This window comes from Bombina bombina, chromosome 6, assembly GCF_027579735.1.
Source record: "Bombina bombina isolate aBomBom1 chromosome 6, aBomBom1.pri, whole genome shotgun sequence".
Taxonomy (NCBI): domain Eukaryota; kingdom Metazoa; phylum Chordata; class Amphibia; order Anura; family Bombinatoridae; genus Bombina; species Bombina bombina.
Window position 1 is genome coordinate 375,031,680 of NC_069504.1, and position 18,576 is coordinate 375,050,255.

Sequence of the window (18,576 nt, forward strand, 5' to 3'; positions counted from 1 at the left end):
GATTGATATACAGGTAATGCTCGTCATTCCTTAGTCACTGCAAGCCGTATCTTTTGCAGCTGCCTACCAAGAGATAGCTTTAAAAGATATAGTGCATGAGGGATGTAATTTTATTTCACGTAAGAATAAGACTTTGGGAAACGTTGTCACCCTCAATGTTGCCACCCAATAAGAACAAAAACTGGCTTAGTTTGAAGCCTGGTTTCTTTAAGTGCAGCAGCACTAGATGTAAATCTTGTTTGTTTGCCCTTTTTGGTTTAGAATTCACTTCTCAATCAACTGGTAAGACATATCAGATTAGACAGCATTCAACATGCAAATCTTCATATGTTATATATCTTCTGACCTGCAGGGGGTGTAATAATGAGTATGTAGGGCTCACTACCCGTCCCCTGAAAGATCGTTTTTTAGAACATATTAGGTCAATTGAAGATCCTGAGTCTACCACTCCTGTGTCGCTACATTTCAAAAGGGAACATAATTCAGATGTTTCCCTCTTGACATTCCAGTGTATCCAAGTTATCCCCAGACACCCCAGAGGGGGTAATAGAGATAAGATTCTCAGGAAAAGAGAAGTATTTTGGATATTCCAATTGGATACTAGAGTGCCAAGAGGATTAAACTCTGAGTGGGACGTTAAATTGTTCATAAAATGAATAAATATGTTCAGTTTCTATTTTTTTATTTTTTTGGATATGGTACTATATTTATGAGTAATTTATATTTATTTAATATTTATTATTTCTCTTATTTTTAATTTTAGCTATGTGCCATGTAGACGCAACAATAATACTGCTCCTTTATTAATGGGTTATTTCTTAAATGTTATTTGCTTGCTATCAATATATTGTTCACATTCTTAAACATATATGCAGTTTGGGAATATTTAATTAATTAATTAATTAATTGTTTAGCAACTATTAAAATGTTTAGATTGGATGACCATTAAAGGAGGAGCTTTAAGCGTATTTAAAGGCTACTGCATTCATTGTCCAACTAGCGGTCATTGAGAAAGTTCAGTATATGGTGTATATGAAACATGTTTGACCTGTGCTAATCATCTGTAACGTCCTTTTTTGATGCCTGTGTTTTTTGACATTTTATTGCTGAATAAACTTCCTGCTTGCTTTTACCTTTGAGAGTGGTGGTCTGTGGATTGCCTCCTTTGGACTTTTGCTGTTTGGGGATCGGATGTCTGGAGATCGGGTGCATTTTCTTTCTTTGTTGTACTTTCATTAGGAGGTGCTAGATGGAGCGCCATTGAAACTGGCACTGGTGGATGACGTCACCCTCATGGTCTGCGTGAGTTAGTCAGTGTGAAGGCGGCTGAATAGTTTGGCGTTCTGGTCTGGTTTGGTGGGGTGAGTTTGGTCCTTTGAGCACTACCCTACACCCACCTTTGTGGGTAGCACCAAATCATAGTCAGTGGTTTATTAGGGATCTTTTTCTATCTCACTGGACATCTTACAATGGGCCTCTGACAGTGTTGGAATCTGCTTAATTTTGCAAACTTAGAGCCTCAACGATTATTGTCTTATTTTGAAATAGACAATTGTAGTGTGTTTAATTCAGATGCTCCAATATTTGTATTTTAATATTTGACAGTAAAAGTTGTTTTATTTTATTTGGCTCCCTTTCTGCGGATCTACCTATGTGTTTCAGTGTGCGCCAAATAGTTGTTTTCTTTTATCTTTTTCTTTGGGATTACACTGTATGCCAACCACTAGGGCACCCCCTGCACTCCCCTAAGGAATATAAATGTATGAGTTATAGATGGAACCATAATTTGATGAATAAGGCAGTTCTATACCTATCTCATTAATATACACTTAATTTATTTTACCTTTTCTGAATAAGTAACTGGTATTTTAAAAGGGTTAAAATACTTTGGGCCATTTCTGCGTGGATACATACACGGGGCTCCATTACATATGCAGCATCGCCCGCAAAATCCTCCGCCGCCGGATTTTACTCGATTTTGGTATTACATATACGGCGGAGCATACAAGTTACGCACGTATATTTCACCCTTTGGCCGGATTTTTTTTACCCATAGACTAACATAGAACCACCGCGCAATTTGGTATCCAATATACAGCGTAAGGACTTACGCGCGCAGAATTAAAAAAATCTACTCCATTCTCATCTCGCCACAAATTGCAGGCACAGTAACCCTTGCACTGACTAAAAAAGCAACGTAACTCCCTGAATGCCTAACAAATAGGGTTGCCAGGTGTCCGGTATTTGACCGGACAGTCCAGTATTTTAGGTTTCTGCCCGGTAATCTGTGTTAAAAAAACAGACACAGGAAGCTCTTATGATGATTCAACTCAAGTGTTTCAAACTTTCAATATTTTTATTGATCTGGTCCGGGTCGCATCCGGCTGTAAACCCAGCCTGTGTTCCACTTCCTCCACCCACAACCAGCATGGGGCTCACATGGAGAGCCTAGCATCACACACCCCATCCCATCTCGACCGCCGATTGTAAAACTGGTGCTGCAGCCAGGCTATGGCTGCTGCAGAAGTCTGATAACGTATTTCAAGAAGCTACAACTTCAGGAGGTGCAAGGTGTGTTTATTTTTATGCTACGCTACTCTCTATATATTCATAGAAAGTGACAAATAGGCATTACATACACTACTATATGGCTACACAAAAATATCACTTCTACACAACATACATTACATACATATTATTTACTTTGTGAGGCATCTAGAGTTTGTTGGTAAAACATTTACTTTTTGTTGGCATAAACATTGCTAAATTATTTAAATTAGTAACCGCATAGAAGCAACTCTGAAAAAAATTACGGATTACTGAAATACCACTACTGCTGTCATACACTTTAAAACTACTCTACTTCATGGTAAAACAATTGTACATATATATATATATATATATATATATATATATATATATATAGATCTGTTGTAGTGATGTGGGCGGAGCAATCTGAGGGTGGGGCTTTATCTCAAGGGGTGGGGTCTAGCGCCCCACCATCTTCAATATTCACCAGCCGCAACTGTGTATATAGATTTTGCCTACGTCACATGACTTTAATATATATAAATATATATATATACAAATAAATTTAAGATAATGTGTGTGCCTTTTTTCTGTCACAAGATCCTACTGATGCTTTAAACCCCTGTACCCCTCCGCACCCCCTCCCCCCAGGTTTTCTCTTTGACTGTCCAGTATTTTTTTGAAGGACAGCTGGCAACCCTACTAACAAACGCATGCACAATCACATACATATCAGCCGCAATCTCAAACAGTTAAACCTTATTTATTATTCCTGCCCCTGCAAGTGTGTCAAACCAATCACAAACAGCACAACCTCTCACCTGCAGCCTTAAAACACCTGTCAATGCACACCCTCATTAGCCACCATGTTTCCCTGCTTTACCTACAATATCTAGAGAGACAGCATCGTGGGGCAGAAGGGGTGCTGGAAGCCCTACAAGCCCCTGTTGTGGAGGATATACCTGCTGCTGCTGTGGATGATATACCTGCTGCTGATATAGTTGCTGCTGAGGTCCCTGGTCATGGTGCTGTAGCCGTCCCTGCTCCTGCTGCTGCTGTCCCTGCTCCTCCTGCTGTTGTCCCTGTTCCTGGTGCTGCCCCTGCTGCTGTTGTTGCTGCAGCTGGTCATATGCCTATAAGACGTCGGCATCAGCAGAGAGGAAGAGCCAGGGCACCAAGGATACACAGGGTTAGGGTCACCCTGTTTGGAATGACAGAGGAGGAGGTCAGGGAAAAGTATCGCTTGACTTCTGCAAGCCTCATTGACCCTCAAGCGAATAGGAACTGAGTTCTGACTGGTGCGCTGAAGCTGTTGTGTGTTGTGCACTTCCTGGCATCCGGCTCATTCCAGTCAACAGAGGTCAGTTACTATTACTGAGTGAGATCAATGCTACCAGATGTATATTTCTATGCTCTACAATAAAATAGAGTTGTACTATCTTTGCTGTGTCCTGCATCTCATGACATGGTGTGAGAAGTTCTTGCCTGCGCTTCTGTTTCCTGATCGATGACAATGTCAAAGTTTACCCCACCTGAGCCTTTTGATTTCTCTCAGCCTGCAGCTTGGCCCACATGGCATCAGTGGTTTCAGCGCTTCAGGATTGCTTTCAAGCTGGACAAGGAGAGTGGTGAAGTACAAGTTAATTCTCTTTTATACTCTATGGGGAAAGATGTGGAGCCAGTGTTCAATGCCTTTACTTTCCAAGAAGGGGAAAATTTTTACTTTGAAATAGTTATAAATAAACTCAGTGCCCACTTTGTGCCCAAAAGAAATGTGATTCATGAGAGAGCTTGTTTTCACAAACGTGTTCAGCGTGTGACTGAAAAAAGATAAAACACAGAGGCGCCAAACATGGCCTAGTATAGCCAAAAAACAGATAATAAAATCCACAAGGTAGCGATTAGATACTCACAATGGAGGCGCACCCATTGGTGCTTATGAAGCAGTCTGGAGCCTCTCAGTGGTCCAGCTCACTGGTATACTTCATGGGTCAAATAGTGGTCCTTGGTCGTGGTGATTAGCAGGTTCCTGAGTGAACACAAAATATGCAAACCATAGCCCAGTAACGTTTAGACAAGTGAGTGGTAAACTGAGCAATCTTACTTACAAGATCCAAAGCACCAGCAGGTGCATATACTGCAAGCTGGAACCAAACAGTCGCCCAGTAGACTGATCCCTCCAGGTGATAACAGGATAACTCTCAGGTGCCAGAGAATGTTATGTGCTGTGCTCAAGTGTAAGTAGATGGCCCAAGTGATAATCTCTATGTGGTTTGCAATAGACAAAATATATATGATATAGGAAATGTGATAGGAAATGGAAGAACTCTCTCTAACCATAAAATAAAAAATATATAACACATAACATTCTCCCTAAGTAGTAATCACTACCATTCACACACCACTCACAGCAGATCACATGCCACCACTAACACATTTATTTATAATATTGCATCAGGTTTAACCTCACATCTTATTTAGTTAAGCACATATTTACACCACATATTTCACCCTCTACCACTACGTTGGTAGATCGCCACAGCATAATTGCACACCACTTTTATTTACATTATTATATTATCACACTTTATTTCACATTTATTCACTTTAATTCTTATTGCATCATGGTTCACACAATATGATATTTAATCACTAATATATGATTACCAAGTATTAACATTTTTACATAATTACACTTTATATATTGATTTGAATCGAGCACCTAGAAGAGGCTTATCACAGTTGTTTAGTCTGTGCTTAGAGCTGCAGCTTAGCGCTCTGTTCGCGAGTGCAGGCATCCCAGGCGCACATTAGATACAGTGGCCCCTGCAAAGGAGATAGGATTTCCTAAGGTCATTAGAGCTGACGGTCACGGTGTGAGCGTGGGCTGACCTCTTCATACGCAAGACTGAGGTTGTGCGTATAGCACATGTTGTAGTGACGCTGTTAGGTTAGCCCACCCCATCCACAAACACCTTCACAACCATTGGTTCAAGTTCTCATGTTCCGGGAACAGTCCACACCCATCTACACATACCAATGTTGTCATTGGTGCTAGATTCCACGCCATACAATTAGTTGACACACATATGTCGAGTCAATACTGTTCACAGCAGTTAAACCCGGACAAATAACGAATACTCACTGAATCAGTGTTCACAGCAGTTAAACCCGGACAAATAACGAATACTCACTGAATCAGTGACAAAACAGACTGATCTATGAGGATCACACACAGAATAGCCTTACACTTAGTGGGGGCAATATATACACCCGCTACTAAGGTCTCAGCAAACAAACTTAGCTATTGTGCAATTTGACATCAGGAAGCAGAAACCTAATTAATGAAGATTTGGGTCTGTATTAATAGTTTGATATCCAGTCTGACAGCATTGTTTTTTCCTGCCCTGATCATATGACTAAGTTGCTCATGGTTTTTACATTGTATCAGAATATGGTAAGGCTGACATTGTAGGCTGTATATAAATGTATAGAGTACGATGAATGCAGACTGAATATGTATGGGAAACATATCATTATATTATCAGTTGGTTCAAGCATATTTTTCAAAAAATATATAATTCTATAGGAAATAGGAGCCCTGTTTTTAACAGTGTTATGTTTATGTTTATCATCACCAATCCACAATGATGATTTTATTATAATTATATGTACACAGATGATGATTTTTGTTATTAGTATGGTCTGCTGAAGCTTTGGTATTCACACTGAATTATGTTAGGGCTCTAGGTTGCCATACCAACCCTGCAGCAGACAGGTGCTAACACTTAATGACCATTAAGGTTTGAACAATCTGATTGGTTAATCAATTAGTATAGTTTTGTATAAAGCAAGTGTAATCTGAATGTGTTTTAATAATGTTTTAGCCTGAGGAAACAGCTTGTTTTAGCTGAGAAACGCGTCGCTTTTTAATAAAGATTTTTACAGAAATACACTTGCTTTTTGGACACCTTTTATATCATTTGTATGCTGCTAACTCTCTGGCACCTGAGAGTTATCCTGTTATCACCTGGAGGGATCAGTCTACTGGGCGACTGTTTGGTTCCAGCTTGCAGTATATGCACCTGCTGGTGCTTTGGATCTTGTAAGTAAGATTGCTCAGTTTACCACTCACTTGTCTAAACGTTACTGGGCTATGGTTTGCATATTTTGTGTTCACTCAGGAACCTGCTAATCACCACGACCAAGGACCACTATTTGACCCATGAAGTATACCAGTGAGCTGGACCACTGAGAGGCTCCAGACTGCTTCATAAGCACCAATGGGTGCGCCTCCATTGTGAGTATCTAATCGCTACCTTGTGGATTTTATTATCTGTTTTTTGGCTATACTAGGCCATGTTTGGCGCCTCTGTGTTTTATCTTTTTTCAGTTACCCATCTATCAGGAAGACCATCCTAAGACTGAGAGCTGCCTACCGTGTCTTGGATCCATTTTTTGATTGGGACTGTATCACTATAATTCATTTGGACTTTATGTTGGTACATCTTCATATATATGTATAAGCATATTTGTATATTCTACAAGTAACAATTTAGGTTTTTGTTATTGCTTTAGCATTTGTTTAGTTGATACGCCTTAGGAGGCGCCCCCTAAGGGTAGTAATACACACTGGTTTGTATTACACCCTCATTTTCTCGTGTTCAGCGTGTGGGAGAATCTGTGGAGTCATTTGTGCGCAGCCTGTATGAACTAACTGAATTCTGTGAGTTTGGTGTTGCTAAAGAAGAGCAAATCAGAGACAGAATAGTCGTAGGAATTGCAGATGCTGAAGTCTCACTGAAGCTGCAGTTAGAGTCTGATTTAACTATGGATGGGGCTATTAGGATGGCCTGCCAGAATGAACTGGTGAAAAAGCAAAGTGCTGATCTGAGGTCTGAGAGTATTGTGGATGAAGTGCAGCAGTTCAGGAGAGCTGCTAGTGAAAGGCACAGTGTGAGCGGTAGACCAAGGGCAGCAGATAGGCCCAGAAGTGGATGGGCACAGCATGCCTGATGCACACGGTGCAACCGTGCCCATGATCAGAGTGTCATATGCCCTGCTAAAGACAAAAGATGTAGAAAATGTAACAGGATGGGCCATTTTGAAGTGGTGTGTAAGACTGAATATATTAAGGAGATGCAGGTGGATAGCGACCAGGAGGGTCAAGAAGTGTCCTTTGTGGGGTCTATTGTTGAACGGCCATGTTCAGAAGATGATTGGAGGGTTACTCTTACTGTAATGGGAGCCAAAGTTGCCTTTAAAATTGACACAGGAGCAGACATCACTGTAATGTCTCTTGCAGCATTCATAAAACTGCCTCGACAGCCCCAGCTGGCAAAAGTCACAACAAAAGTCCATAGTCCTGGTGGCCGTATTGATTGTTTGATTTTGCGGGGAAATTTCTTGCCAGCTGCGAGTACAAGCAAAGGAAATTCACCATGTGGGTGCATGTGATTAGAGGTCAGTGTGTTAACAACTTATTGAGCAGAAAAGCAGCCTGTGGTTTGGGCCTAGTAGCCAGAGTGAATGAGATCTCAGAAGATATGTTTGGTGAATTGGGTCTATTGAATTGCAACCAAGTCCGTATATCACTTAAAGGTGACGCAGTCCCATTCAGCATTACCACTCCCCGTAGAATTCCGTTCCCACTCATGCCTCAAGTGAAGAAGGAGCTTCTGCGTATGAAGAATATGGGGGTTCTTGAAGAGGTTGTTGAAGCAACTGACTGGTGTGCCCCCATTGTGCCTGTTGCGAAGAAAAATGGGAAGGTACGCATCTGCGTAGACTTGAAAAGGCTGAATGAGGCGGCGAAGAGAGAGAGATATGTGCTGCCAACACTTGAAGACATATCTCTGAAATTGGCTGGGGCGAAGTTCTTCTCTACATTGGATGCTTCTAGCGGCTTCTGGCAGATACCTCTAGATCCAAAGTGCTGCAAACTGACTACCTTCATTACACCAGTAGGTCGGTTTTGCTTTTGCAGACTCCCCTTCAGGATATCCTCTGCTACTGAAATCTTCCAAAGAGAAATGAGTTCTCTCCTAAGAGACCACGTGGGCACGGCAATCATCATAGACGACATCTTAGTGTATGGGTCTACATTGGAGGAACATGATCAGCGATTGAGCTGTGTGCTGCAGACTATCAGAGAGTCCGGGCTGAAGCTAAACAAAGAGAAATGCAATTTTAGAAAAGCTGAGTTATGTTACTTTGGGCATATCATCAATGAGGATGGCATTAAGCCAGACCCCAAGAAAATGTGTGCTATTGAACAGTTGAAAAGTCCTTCTGATGTACATGAGCTGAGACAAATATTGGGCCTTGTAAATTATGTGGGCAGGTTCCTTCCAGATTTATCCACAATACTACACCCTATCACAGAGTTTCTAAAGAAAGATGTTGCCTGGGTCTGGGGATCTTTACAGGAAGAATCTTTTATGCAGGTCAAATTCCTGCTGGGGTCTGCCCCAGTGTTGGGGTTCTACGACCCTTTCAAAAAGACTGTGGTTAGTGCTTATGCGAGCAGTTATGGATTAGGGGCCGCCCTCCTGCAGCTGAATGAAAACAAACTACAGCCCATCGCCTACTGTTTCCGTACACTGACGGCTGCTGAGTCAAAATATGCCCAAATTAAGAAAGAGTGCCTGGATGCAGTTTGGGCCTGTGATCGCTTTCAGCGTTACCTAGTGGGTTTAGAGAAATTTAGTCTGGAGATTGATCATAAACCGCTAGTCCCTCTAATCAACTCCTATGATATTGACAAAACACCCCTAAAATGCCAGAGACTTCTAATGAGGCTACTCAGGTTCAACGTTCAGGCACTGCATGTACCGGAGAAACAACTGTTTGTGGCAGATACACAATCCAGGCTCCCGCTGGCTGCTGCTGAAGAATCTTCAACGGAATCAGACATGAAAGTGTATGTAGATTCAGTTCTGGCCTCCAAATCTATTTCTTCAGGGAAGCTAGAACAAATAAAGAAAGAGACATATTTAGATACCGACCTTCAAGAAGTTATAAAGTACATAAAAGAAGGTTAGCCCGAGAGTCGGGCAGCCTGGATGTCTTTAAGTTCTTACCAGTCAAAAAGGTTGCAGCTCACGGAGCTGGATGGGTTGGTACTGTTCCAGGACCGCATTGTTATTCCTCTTAGCATGCAGCAGGAGATATTAAACAGGATTCACGATGGCTACTTAGGCATTACAAAGTGCAGAAAAAGGGCAGCTATGGCAGTATGGTGGCCTGGGATCAGTTCCAACATTGCAAGCCATGTGTCTTAATGTGCCTTTTGCCGGGAATGCCGGCCTACTCAGAGAAGGGAGCCCTTGATTTCTACTCCGCTGCCTGCAGGCTCGTGGCAGAAAATAGCTGCTGATTTGTGCGAACTGCACAGGAAAAAATTCCTAGTCGTGATCGACTACTATTCCAGGTATTTGGAAATTGTACCTTTGAATGAAATCACAAGTCAAGCCATTATCACTCGTCTCAAGAGCTTGTTCGCCCGGTGGGGCATACCAATGGAGTTGGTGAGTGATAATGGAATGTAGTTCGCTTCAACAGAGTTCAGTTCTTTCCGCAGAGAATATGATTTTATACATTCCACGTCAAGTCCACATTACCCGCAGGCTAAAAGGCCAGTTCAAACAACAAAATTAATTTTGAAGCAATCTGAGCCGTACCTGGCCCTCTTGTCCTATAGGGCGACTCCCATTCAAACCACGGGGTTTAGCCCGGCACAGCTGATGCTAGGATGCCAGATTCGCACCACCTTACCCTCTGTGGGTGTCTTCCAGCCAAATAGCTCTATTCCTCGGGACAAAGTCCTTAGGAGGGATGAAGAGGCAAAAAGGGGCTATCAATTCTTCTATGACAGGAGACATTCTGTGAGGCCCTTGCAGGAGCTGAATGCGGGGCAAAGTGTCAGAATTAAACTGGATGATGAGAAGAAATGGAAGACCCCTGCTATGGTAATTGGACGCTCTCCAGAACCAAGGTCTTATGTAGTCCTTACTGATGGAGGGACAGTTACACGCTGTAATCGAAAACATCTTTAGCCTGTATCTGAGAGTCTGGAACTGGATGCCTCAATACCACCGCCGGTGGGATCCCCTGTTTTAAGAGGGGTGCTTTCCCCTCAGCAAGATCACAGCGCGGATATGTCTTTGCCTTCAGCGGACTCTCAATCACCTTCTTCTGTATCAGAGGACAGTTCATGTAATTCATGTTGTTTATACAAATATTCTCTTTAACGTGTTACTTGTTATATACTGTTCAAAACTGTTGTTGTATGCTTTTTGTATACTTTGTTATTTGTTGTATTCAAATGAAATTTTTTTTTTAAACCTTGTCCTTTGAAAAGGGGAAGATGTGATGAGAGTGGGAAGTGACATCACCGGATGGGGCGGGGCTTAGGCCCGTTTGTCTGTGTCGCAGTTACTGAGTGAGATCAATGCTACCAGATGTATATTTCCATGCTCTACAATAAAATAGAGTTGTACCATCTTGCTGTGTCCTGCATGTGTCCTGCATCTCATGACAGGGACACTAAACACAAAATAATTATGTCATGTTTCAGATAGAGAATACAATGTTAAACAACATTACAATTTACTTATATTATCTAATTTGATTCATTCTTTAGATTTCCTTTGTTGTAGAAATAGCAATGCACATAGATGAGCCCATCACATGCGGCATCTATGTGCAGCCACCAATCAGAAGCTACTGAGCATATCTCAATATGCTTGTCAGCAAATGATATAAAGAGAATGGAGCAAATCACATAATAGAAGTAAATTATAAAGTTGAATAAAATTGCAGGTTCTTTCTAACTCACGAAAGAAGAAATGTGTGTTTCATGTCCCTTTAAAGGGACAGTATACTATAAATAGTTTTTCACTTAAAAGGACATTTTCTTAAAATGGCATGTTCTATCTGAATCATGAAAATAGAATTTTGTCTAGACTAATCCTGGCATAAAAGTATATTGTTTACAATGCACCAATTTAATGTTTTTGAAAAAAAAAATATCTTTTAAATTAAATCCATGTTATGTCCCTTTAAGCACATGATGAACCAGTAGTAATCATTTAGAATACATATGTTACATGACAGGTGATGCAGGGTACAGCTGCAGACCATGGCTGTTAACCCCCTTGGCACACCCCCTTACAGAGCCACAACTCAGGTACCAGGAGGCCCACATACGTACCTGAAATGTAATAGAAAGGAGCTTTGGCCTACTCAAAACCAGATTCAGGTGTCTGGATTTGACAGGTGGGCACACGTATATTGGGGGACATAGAACCAGACCAAGATCAGCAGCTGGTCCTGTACCTGAGGATGTGGACAGAGGGACATTGTCATCCGTGAATACTTCACCTGTAAGTTACTTGTTAATAAGTACAGTAAACCGTAACATTCACATATATTATGATGTTTGACTGTACCTCACCAACCATTGCATGTGTATATATTGTGTCTTGCAGAATTACATACTGTGTATTTCCACTGCATGTAAGTGAAACTACTACATCCCACCCCCTTCCCTTAACCACTCTAATTACTGAAAATGTCTCATAGTTTAATGCATGTTTAAATCACTATTATTTCTTGACTATCAAGAAGAATGAAAATGGATGTTTATACCTTATGTTCACATCTTCTGTAAATACATTATTATTTATATATATACCCATGTGTGAATTTATATTGGATGTGAGAAACCTTGATTTACATCTCATAAGTGAATATTACTATATGTACCCTTCATACACAACTATGTGATGTCGGTTATAGTACATGAATATGTCATAAACATGATAATCTCACCTGTTTTGTTTGGCTATTTCAACACAGGTCATATTATCATGTTTTAACAATATTAGTGTAAAAAACACACATCACATTGATATGTATGACAATTACATGGTAAATAACAAAGGGCAATGTTTATGGTGAACTATAACATTATTTATTTTTCTTGGGCTTTTTGGATGAGGGAGCTGAGGTGCCTGCAGTGGATTGCCTTTTTGTTCTAGCAGATTCTGGTGTTTCTGCTGGTGTGCTGGCAACAGATGATAGGCTGGAGGTAGTGTCCAGCTGGTTTGTAAAGTGCTCAACCTACACACCCAAGAGTTGATTTTGTTCTCTCCATCTATTGTCCATCTGCATCTGCATATTAGACAGAATTCGCATCATCTGTGACTGGTTTTGAAAACTTGCACTTAATGATGCTGCCATGTCCCTCTGCAGCTCTATGCTACGTTTGTGTAACCTCTCTTGGCTCCTGAAGAACCTCTCTTGGCATCTTTGTATGCTCTCAGTGCTTGTTATGAGCCTCCTCTGGAGTGCAATGTATTCCTCACCCAGGGGAGAATACAATGCATCCACAGGCTCTTGAGCAGCAGGGTTTCTAGTTGCTTGAGGTGCAGGGTCACCTGCATCTGATGGTTCTGGTGGGGCAGGTTCAGCTGCATCTGATGTTTCTGGTGGGGCAGGTTTATCTGCATCTGCTGGTTCTGGTGGGACAGGTTCAGCTGCAACTGCTGGTTCTGGTGGTGCAGGTTCAACTGCATCTGATGGTGCTTGAGTAGTTTCTGCTATATTTTCATCTGCAGATGGTGGAGCTAGCCCAAGTGATGAGGATGGTGGAACTCGCCCAAGTGATGAGGATGGTGGAACTCGCCCAAGTGATGAGGATGGTGGAACTCGCCCAAGTGATGAGGATGGTGGAACTCGCCCAAGTGATGAGGATTGTGGAGCTCGCCCAAGTGATGAGGATGGTGGAGCTCTCATGGTTGATTGATAGTCCCACTGATGACCAGTGTGTGACCACTCAGCCTGTCCAATTAGCACTTCTTGTGACATAGTCTGTGGGTAAAAGCCATGACTGCCATGAGCTAAAAGTATTGTGATGGCTATAGTGTCCATTTACTGAAAACTCTACATGTGGCCTGTGTTACTCTGAGGCATGTTAGTATTGCACTATTCAACCTCATATAATGAATTGCATTGTGTTAAATAGCAATAATGTCAAGTATAATTGTAGATGTTTTTGTTATTATGCCAAATACCATGCTCCTCATTGTGTACATGAATGTGTGATATTAAAGGATGTTATATCTCAAATACATATAATACTGGTGTGTGTGATGTTACTCACCATTATGATGTGCTGTGGTTGCCGCCCCTGAGTCATGAGCCCCTGGAAGTCCACGGACTGCTGTGATACTCAGGGACCTGCGTATCATCTCCTGCCAGGTGTTATACTCTATATCGAGGGATGGACCACCACCTGTTCCCTTCTGGTGCATAGCTTCCTGCCCCATCTTTTCTTTGACCTGCCTCTTGCAGTCATTCCACCGCTTTTTCAGGCCCTCAACAATCCTCCTCTGCGGGGCCACACTGTTGACGGCATCCTCTACCGCCATCCATGCCATTTTATGCTTTTTGGCAATGCCTTTGCCCTTGTCCTGCCCGAAGAGGACCCTGTAATTGTCCATGATGGCCTGGACAAGGGCAACATTTTCATCAAATGAGCAGTTGGACACTTGGCTTCCTCCCTGTGATGTCCCTGGTGTGGGTTCCTCCCTATCCTCTCCCTCCTCCCCCTTCTGTCCCCATGTGCACCCTCTGTCCCTCTTTTAGATGTGCCTGCTCTCTGTGGCTCTTGGACATCTCCCCTCCCATCATCCCTTCTGGCTCTCCCTCTCCCCACTCCACTTACTCCCTGACAGGGGGCCCACTGCTCCTCCTGTCCTCTCCTATACTGCTCTCCCTGCCACTCCTTTCCCCTCCTCCCCTCCTCCCTACCTCTCCCTGTCATCTTCACACTAAGTCACACTACACACACACACTCACTCCCAGTTCAATCACACATAATCACAACCCTCAGCCTATCACACTGTAAAATTCAAATAAACTGTGTGAGGTGTTAGAAAGTGTGGCGTATTTGTATATTTATGTATGCAAAATGTGTGCAATATGTAAAAATATGTGTAAGTGTACAAGCTTAAACAAACTACAATGCGACCTAACTAACTCCTCTGTTTGCACCTCACTCTCTACTCTGACTAATTCTTCACTCCAGTGTAGTGTGCTGTAGCTCAACGAACAATCCAAACACAATGAAGAAAATGGCAGCTGTGCATGGATTTATATATGAATTTTGAATAGCGTAACTATGTGTCACATTTTTATTTGAAATCATGGTTCATTTTTACGAGTGTTAGCCTAATTTGCATAAAACTACTCTTTATTGACACTTTCCGTGGACAAAATACTGGCGTAAGTTACTTACGATGACTGAAATGTGTATTTGCACACATTTCAGAAGATCGCCAGTTTGTCCTACTTACGCCAGTTTAGCATCTAACGGCGCAGTATATGTAATACCCCGATGTGCAAGGTGAAATTACGGGCGGCGCAGGTTTCCACACTTGCGCTGAAGCCTGTGTCATATATTTAATCACGCCTACGGTGTGAAGCCCTACATAGGATAAACATGTTTTAAGCTTGGCCCAATGGCTTCTATTGAAAAAAAAACTATTGCCAACCTTGCCACTTCATATATTTGACCTTTTCTAAATAAATGACTGGTATTTCAAATGGCTTAAAATCCTTTGGGCCACTCTTTACTGTGTGGATATATACCGGGAGTAAGCCCCTTCATAGGATAAATATGTTCTCAGCCTGGCCCAAAGCTTTTTGTAGCAAACAAACTGGTGCCAACGTTGTCATCTCATATATTTTTAAATTTCTGAATAAGTAACTAGTATTTTAAAAGGGTTAAAATCCTTTGGACCACTCACTTCTTTGTGGATATATAAAAGACATGAACCACTCCATAGAATTAACATGTTCTCACCCTGTCCCAACGCTTTTTGAAGCAAACAAAATGGTGACAAATTTGCCACCTCATATATTTTACCTTTTTCTAAAAAGGAATCAGATATTTTAGGGTTAAAATCCTTTAAGCCCTCATTACTGTGTGGATATTTACAAGGAGTGAGCCCCTTCATATGCAAGGAGTGAGCCCCTTTATAGGATAAACATGTTTTCAGCCTTGCCCAAAGCTTTTTGTAGCAAAAAAACTTGTGCCAATGTGGTCATCTCATACATTTTACCTTTTCTGAATAAGTAACTGGTATTTTAAAAGGGTAAAAATACTTTGGGCCACTCATTTCTGTGTGGATATATACAGAACGTGAGCCCCATCATAGGAGAGACATGTTCTCAGCCTGGCACAACGCTATTTATGGCAAATAAACTGGTGCCATCCTTGCCACTTTATATATTTTACCTTTTCTAACGGCTAGATTATGAGTTTTGCGTTAGAGGCTATGCAGTGCTAACGAGCAGTTTTGTCTCACCGCTTACTTACCTAACACCCTAACATGAACCCCAAGTCTAAACACCCTTAATCTTACACTTATTAACCCCTAATCTGCCGCCCCGATATCGCCGACACCTGCATTATACTTATTAACCCCTAATCTGCTGCTCTGGACACTGCCGCCACATACATTTTACTTATTAACTGCTAATCTGTTGCCCCCAACATCGCCGACACCTACATTATATTTATTAACCCCAAATCTGCTGCCCCAATGTCGACTCAAACGTACCTACAGTTATTAACCCCTAATCTGCCGCCCCCAACGTCGCTGCCACTATAATAAACATATTAACCCCTAAACCGCCGCACTCCCGCTTTGCAAACATTAGTTAAATATTATTAACCCCTAATCTGCCGTCCTTAACATCGCTGCCACCTACCTACATTTATTAACCCCTAATCTGCCCAACGTCGCCGCCACTGTACTAAATGTATTAACCCCTAAACCTAAGTCTAACCCTAACACCCCCTAACTTAAATATAATTACAATAAATCTAAATAAAAATTAATATTATTACCTAAATAATTCCTATTTAAAACTAAATACTTAGCTGTAAAATAAACCCTTAGCTACCTACAATATAACTAATAGTTACATTGTAGCTATCTTAAGGTTTATTTTTATTTTACAGGCAAGTTTGTATTTATTGTAACTAGCTAGAATAGTTACTAAATAGTTATTAACTATTTAATAACTACCTAGCTAAAATAAATACAAAAGTAACTGTAACATAAAACCTAACCTAAGTTGCAATAACACCTAACCTTACACTATAATTAAATAAATTAACTAAATTAAAAACAATGAAATTAAATTAAATTAGCTAAAGTACAACCCCCCCCCCCACTAAATTACAGAAAATAATAAACAAATTACAAGATACTTAGGTTTTTTTAAGGGTGCATTGGGTGGGTTTTATTTTTTAGATCAGGGTTTGGGCCGCAAAAGAGCTAACTGCCCTTTTAAGGGCAATTCCCATCCAAATGCCCTTTCCAGGGCAATGGGGATCTTAGGTTTTTTTAGATAGTATTTTATTTGGGGGGTTGGTTGTGTGGGTTGTGGGTTTTACTGTTGGGGGGGGTGTTTGTATTTTTTTTTTTTACAGGTAAAAGAGCTGATTTATTTGGGGCAATGCCCCGCAAAAGGCCGTTTTAAGGGCTATTGATAGTTTATTTTAGGCTAGGGTTTTTTTTTTTATTTTGGGGGGGCTTTTTTATTTTGATAGGGCTATTAGATTAGTCAGTCCACAAAAAAGAGAAGGAAAGAAATTGCAGGCTGTACCAATATTAGATTTAGTAAAATTCAGAAAAATTTATTGTAACTTGATTAAAAACTCCAATCTTTAGAAGACACACATTGCTATTTTCATACAACCTCAGCACACAGGTGCTGCATCCGACACGTTTCCTGCTTTAGAACAAGCACTTCATCAGGGTAATTTGTATTTTTGTAATTTAGTGTTATTTTTTTTGTACTTTAGCTAATTTAATTTAATTTATTTAATTGTTTTTGATTTAGTTAATTTATTTAATTATAGTGTAAGGTTAGGTGTTATTGTAACTTAGGTTAGGTTTTATTTTACAGGTACTTTTGTATTTATTTTAGCTAGGTAGTTATTAAATAGTTAATAACTATTTAGTAACTATTATAGCTAGTTAAAATAAATACAAACTTGCCTGTAAAATAAAAATAAACCCTAAGATAGCTACAATGTAACTATTAGTTATATTGTAGCTAGCTTATGGTTTATTTTATAGGTAAGTATTTTGTTTTAAATAGGAATTATTTAGTTAATGATAGGAATTTTTAATTAGATTTATTTTATTTAGGTAATTATATTAATTTTATTTAGATTTATTTAAATTATATTTAACTTAGGAGGTGTTAGGGTTAGGGTTAGACTTAGGTTTAGGGGTTAATAAATTTAGAATAGTGGCGGCAACGTTGTGGGCGGCAGATTAGGGGATAATAAATGTAGGTAGGTGGCGGCGATGTTAGGGACGGCAGATTAGTGGTTAATAATATTTAACTAGTGTTTGCAAGGCGGGAGTGCGGTGGTTTAGTGGTTAAAATGTTTATTATAGTTGCGGCGATATCCGGAGCGGCACATTAGGGGGTTAAAAAATGTATTTTAGTGTTTGCGATGTGGGAGGGCCTCGGTTTAGGGGCTTACAGGTAGTTTATGGGTGTTAGTGTACTTTTTAACACTTTAGTTATGAGTTTTATGTTACGGCGTTGTACCATAAAACAATAAATAATAAAACCCACCGAATACACCCTTAAAAAAAAAATAACACTAACCCCCTGAAGATCGACTTACTGACTGGAACAGCCAATAGAATGCGAGCTCAATCCTATTGGCTGATTGGATCAGCCAATAGGATTGAACTTCAATCCTATTGGTTTATTGCATCAGCCAATAGGATTTTTTCTACCTTAATTCCGATTGGCTGATAGAATTCTATCAGCCAATCGGAATCTAAGGGACACCATCTTGGATGACGTCACTCAAAGGAACCGTCATTCAGTAAGAAGACTTCGTTTTAAAGAGGATGCTCCACGTCGGATGTCTTGAAGATGGACCCGCTCCGCGTCGGATGGATGAAGATAGAAGATGCCGTCTGGATGAAGACTTCTGCTCGC